The following is a 5,377-nucleotide window of genomic DNA, read 5'->3' as shown; positions in this document are numbered from 1 at the left end:
GGACTGGTGCCTGGCACATAGCAGTTGCTCAGTGAATGTTATTTTTGGAAATGGAAAATGGTTTAAATACAGATGTGAGCAAATTAGTTAATTAAGCCTGAGTTTATCACCCACTCTGTTTCCAGTTTTCCTAACTGATGATGGGTGCCTCCTTTAGTAGCATTCAAACAGTGACTATTTAGCCTGAACTCCAATGTACACATGAATATCCTAAGTGGAGCCGGGCACTCCAACTGATGAAATGGAAAAGAAAATAGTGGTACAGAAGCCCCCAAAATGTAGAAGTTCTAGACCAAAAGAAGTTTTAAACCATTGGTGATGTATGGGGAAATCTGTCATTCAAGTAAGTTTTGACTTACAAAGTAACCACAAAGAAAAATAAGACATCTTAGCTAACACTAAATACTGGAGGATTCTACCTAAAATCTAGATCTGGCTTCTTTTGAAAAAGCACAGGTCTTCATTCCTATGTAACAATGATGGGCAAGAACCAAGTAAAGCTTTATTTTTTCTTTTGGTAGAACATGTGCCCTCTAGTTTTTCATTTAGGATAACTGTATGATTTGTCATCAAAATTAGGGTACATTGAAAATGATAGGTGTAGTGTTGATAATTATGCCAGAACAACAGGCATATGTCAGATCAGGCTCTAGGCAAACTGGGACAAAAGCCACTATAGCCAGAGTCCTGTATACTCCCTAGTGCTTCTCAGAGTCAGTCACTGTGCTGTACAATTTGCCTTGCACCTGTAGGTACCGTGGAACTGTCTTTAAGAGCATCTAGATTTTTTAGTGAGTCTGGAAATCAATTAATTAATTTCTTGCATTCTGCATTCTCATAAGTGAATTTCTACTAAGTAAAAAGTGCCTCTAATAAAGTCTGACTAGTATATCCAAGATGATATACAGTGTTCAAATAGTTATGTTTTTCTCTACAGCTTTCTTTGAGTTCAAAATACTTCATAATTAAAAATATATTTAGAAGATTTTTGTAGAGACTTGGACATAAGGAAAGCAGTGACAAAAAAAACCTCAGTTTTAAAATTACTGGGATGTCAATAAAGTTCTACAAGTCAATGAGGGTTGTGAATTTTGTTTGGAGAAAACATTTGCTGTGCATAGTGAAGCATATTTTCCAAGGAGCAATTGGTGATTGGTGACCAGAGAAAAATGACACATATGTAAGATAGAGTTGGAGACATGAAAACGACCAGCTTAAGAGAGAAACAATGCAAGCCTATTTAAAATGGACAGCAGGCTTTGCAATCTGTCGCACTGGAGTTTTCGGGACTTACCACAGACAGTGTTTGTTATTGCAGAACGTTTTGTTTCCCAGGAGGAAGGAAGATTAACCAAAAGAAATACAACATTAAAAAAATACACAGATGATACAGCAAAATAAAGCCCTAGACTATAAACCACAAATGGCTCAATATATTTGTTTGGGAATTATTGGAGAGGTCCACCATCTAATGCTTCCATCCTAAGGATGTTTATTGAAAGAGAAGATTGAGTAAGCTTGCACTGAATTTTCGGCAAAGTTCCCACTAACACTCGCCACAATCCTGACCCTCTTGTGGCTTCTTGGTCTTCTGTGATTTTTTTTTTTTTTTTTTTTGGCATATTTTACCTCTTCCTAAAATCTGGCTTGCCTGTGGAATGTGTGTCAAGAAGCAGGCCTTATTTACTCATTGAGAAACTGGCCACTAGTGAGGAGTTGAGTATACCTGATGGGAAGAAAGGAGGAAGGGCCAGATGCCCACCCACCTACCACACAGATGGAAATGCGCCATTTTGTTTCTAGCATCACAATAGAAACCACATGGAAGGCAGATAGGCTCCTCAGACCAATTTGCGTATGTTCTGGTTAATTGATCCTTTAGCTAAAAGTCTTCTCTGTGTCCCAAAAATTCCTTCATATTCAGAGATGCTTGAAATTCTTATCTCTCCCTTGAGAGGACAGTCCCTAGGATTATTTTTAAACATTTCTGTTCTTTATTTCAACCACAATAGAGATGGTTAACTTGGGGTATAAATGTTTTCTATGACATTTAACCTAGTTTCATAACTCAGTAATTACTTCCATTTTCATTTAGTCTTCCTGATAAAGCAATTCTATGAAAGAAGGATTAAAATATAAAATAGGCCTATTTCATGCAAATGATAATGTTTGATGGCAGGAGTTAGTAGATAGATATTTTTCCTTCAGATCCACATTTTGTAGTTTCAAATACCATTATAATGAAACCTAGAGGAATTCATCAGTTGGCACTCCTATATGTGTTTAGTGGCCACTCTCATGCTGTACTTCACACTGCTCCCTACAAATATAACAATAACAGCAATAATAACAAAAACAAATATACTGGATAAAAATACATAATGATGGTGAAAATTCTAACTTAAGAAATTAATAATTTTACACTGACTAGCTTATTATTGGCCCCTATCATATTATGTTATTGTGCAGTCATTAAAATAGGTGATATTTATTGTGGGCTTATTTTGTAGCAGATGGCTAAGTAAGCATTTTACACATATTTGCACATTTAATTTATATAGCAGCCCTTTGAAGTTAGTACTCATAATATCTATTTTACATATTTTAAATTGTGGTTTACAGAAGTAAGCAATTTATTTCAGGTCATGTAGCTTACCATTGACCGAGCAAGAACTGCAAATCTTACAGGTGCCTGACATTTAAGTCCAGGTTTTTCAATCACTGCTATATTTCTTCTACCTTTCTTAGCCTCTTGGAAAAGACACATTCTTTTAAGGGCTTTTCCACTCTTATTTTAACTTCAACTAAATTCAACTAACATTTATTGAGCCCTTACAGTGTTCCAGACATATAGCCAAGATGTGTGTCTTCACAGTGGTAGTTTTGCCTATCTTCAGTTCCCTCAAGGTAAATAAAGATAGCAATACCCACCTCATAGGATTGTTGAGTGTGTTATCAAAAACATAGCTATTATCATCATCATCATTATCATTATTAAAAAATAATTGATTTCCTGGTATAAAGTGAGTGATTAATAAATGTTGAGTGAATCAATGGATGAGTGAATGAAGTTGTCAATGAGATGGGGTCTTGTCTATAAGACGTTAACAGTCTGGTCATAGGAGCAACAGTCTGGTAGTAGAAACACTCAGATATCTGTGCTTCAACGGCATGAGTTTTATAATAATAAAACATCTAGGTTCTATTGGTACAGAAATGAGCAACTAATTAAACTTGGGACGGAATTATAAGGCAGAATATTCAGGAAGGCTTCACAGAAGCAGGAAAAGAAGAAAAGAAGAAAGGAAAGAAAGAAGGAAATATCAGGGTGGTTCAAGGATTAGAGTCTGAGAGACAAGAAATAGGGAAACCAAATAGAAGATTATTGTTCTCCTTAGGACAAAAATGGTAAAACTTGAGCTTGGCAGTGACAGTGAATGAAAAGAAAATGATGGAGTCCAGAAATATTGGAAAGTTTGGCAAGGCTTAATGACTGATTCAAGGCTGGAGGTGGGGGAGAAAGAGACAGAACTAGGTTTCTGGCTTGTTCAACTGATTGGATAATGATGATGTAATTGAGATGGGAAACATCTGCTCCATAGTGTAATTCCAGGCAAGCTATTACCATCTTAATCCTTATTTTCCATGTCTGTGAATTTAAGATACTAATAGTCCTCATCACATATAGTTGTGAGAATAATAAAGTGATATTACATGTGAACAACTTAGCACCACGTCTGGCACTTAGTAAATGCTCAATTCATAGCTCTCTTACCTTGTGTGGGATTGGCAGGAGGAGTAGAATAGGAAAGAGCAAATATGCTTAGCACTGGAATATTTGAGATTGAGTTACTTATAAGCCATATAAGTCAGTATGTAGAATTCCTGAAAGAACTCTGGTAATTTGTCAATTTAAGAATAAGAAGACTCACCCTTTTTGTTTGAAATGTGCTATTTTTAGTGACGCTTTAAACTTAATTAAAAGAGATCATAACATCACCATGACCCTTTCTGAGGTATGGTAACAAAATCTGTCAGTCAGGAATGATTGGGAAGGAGTCTCTGTTGCTTCCAGTAGAGGACCAATTTGGGAATCCCATAGACATTCATAACTCTCTGTCTTTGAAAGTACACGGTGACTGCTTGCTTCCTTGAATGCAAGGGCTGCCATCTGAACGCAGAATACTGTCTTTCTTCCTCCAAATTCCACGTAAGAAGTCACAATCACTATTGACTTGCTTCATAGGGGGAAAAAAGAGTTAAATCTACTTATTATTCCAGCTTTAATTTGCTATTTTAGTCATGCTCAACATGCTATTTTGTATCTGAGCACTGCTATTTAATCTGTAACCATTTCCTCTTTTTTCTGTATATGTTTTTAAATGTTTCATATTAGCTTCTTAGTTTAATGTTAGCATTAAAATTTCTTATAGTGTTGGTTTTTAAAATAGCCTATGGTCTTTGGCTCTTTATTGATAAAAGGACATTCACTCTATTCTATTCCCTAGTGGGATTTGTCTTCTACTCATCAGGAACTAGGATTTTGTGGAATTTTTGACAACTTATTTTAACAGTAAGTGAATAGAAAAGATGAACTCCTTTTTCATGTTAAGTCCTACCAACCACTTAGCACTCAGTCTCGTATGAAAAGAAAATCTGTGCTATCCAATAGCTAACCATCTGCGAAATCAGTGAAATATGTAGCTTTTGGATATTTGTCATTTTTTCCATGTGTCCAAGGGATGAACCTGGCATGGGAACAGACAAAAGCTAAGCTGGGGCCTGGTGCAGTGGCTCATGCTTATAATCCAGCACTTTGGGAGGCCGATGGGAGAATCTCTTGAGCCAAGGAGTTCAAGACTAGCCTGGGAAACATAGGGAGAACTTTGTCTCTACAAAAAATACAAAATAATTAGCCAGGCATGGTAGCATATACCTGTAGTCTCAGCTACTTGGGAGGTTGAGGTGGGAGGATGGCTTGCACCTGGGGGTTTGAGGCTGCAGTGAGCTATGATGATCATACTAAGGCACTGTAGCCTGGGTGACAGAGTGAGACCCTGTCTAAAAAACAAAAAACAAAAAGCTAAGCTGATATAAACAAGAGGTTGCCTTATGTCTTTGTGATTTGAGATAAGTGCCACCAACCAGATGCCACTTTAACCAGGTCAGAGACAGGATTTTTATCATTTTTTAAAAAACAGATATCCTAACTTATATATTAACTTTAATTTCTAAGATATCATGTAGGCAGGTAAATGTATTTTTTTATCATTATGCAGACTAATTCAAACTGTAAAATGTATAATTTCTTTATGAGAGAATGTGAAGTACAGTTTTGTTTGTTTGTTTGTTTTTAGATAAAATCATGGACCTTCTG

The 5,377-nt window shown here is 36.2% G+C and overlaps 1 pseudogene; it reads right to left on the bottom strand.

Annotated features, from left to right (window-relative positions):
* Window positions 1-5,053: 5,053 nt before the first annotated feature.
* On the bottom strand, window positions 5,054-5,174 carry LOC112135982 (small nucleolar RNA SNORA48; annotated as a pseudogene).
* Window positions 5,175-5,377: the final 203 nt, after the last annotated feature.

The sequence above is a fragment of the Pongo abelii genome, chromosome 10 (genome assembly GCF_028885655.2).
Source record: "Pongo abelii isolate AG06213 chromosome 10, NHGRI_mPonAbe1-v2.0_pri, whole genome shotgun sequence".
NCBI classification, from domain to species: Eukaryota; Metazoa; Chordata; class Mammalia; order Primates; family Hominidae; genus Pongo; species Pongo abelii.
The sequence above is the reverse complement of the archived record's forward strand: the minus strand, read 5'-3'. Positions and strand labels throughout refer to the sequence as shown.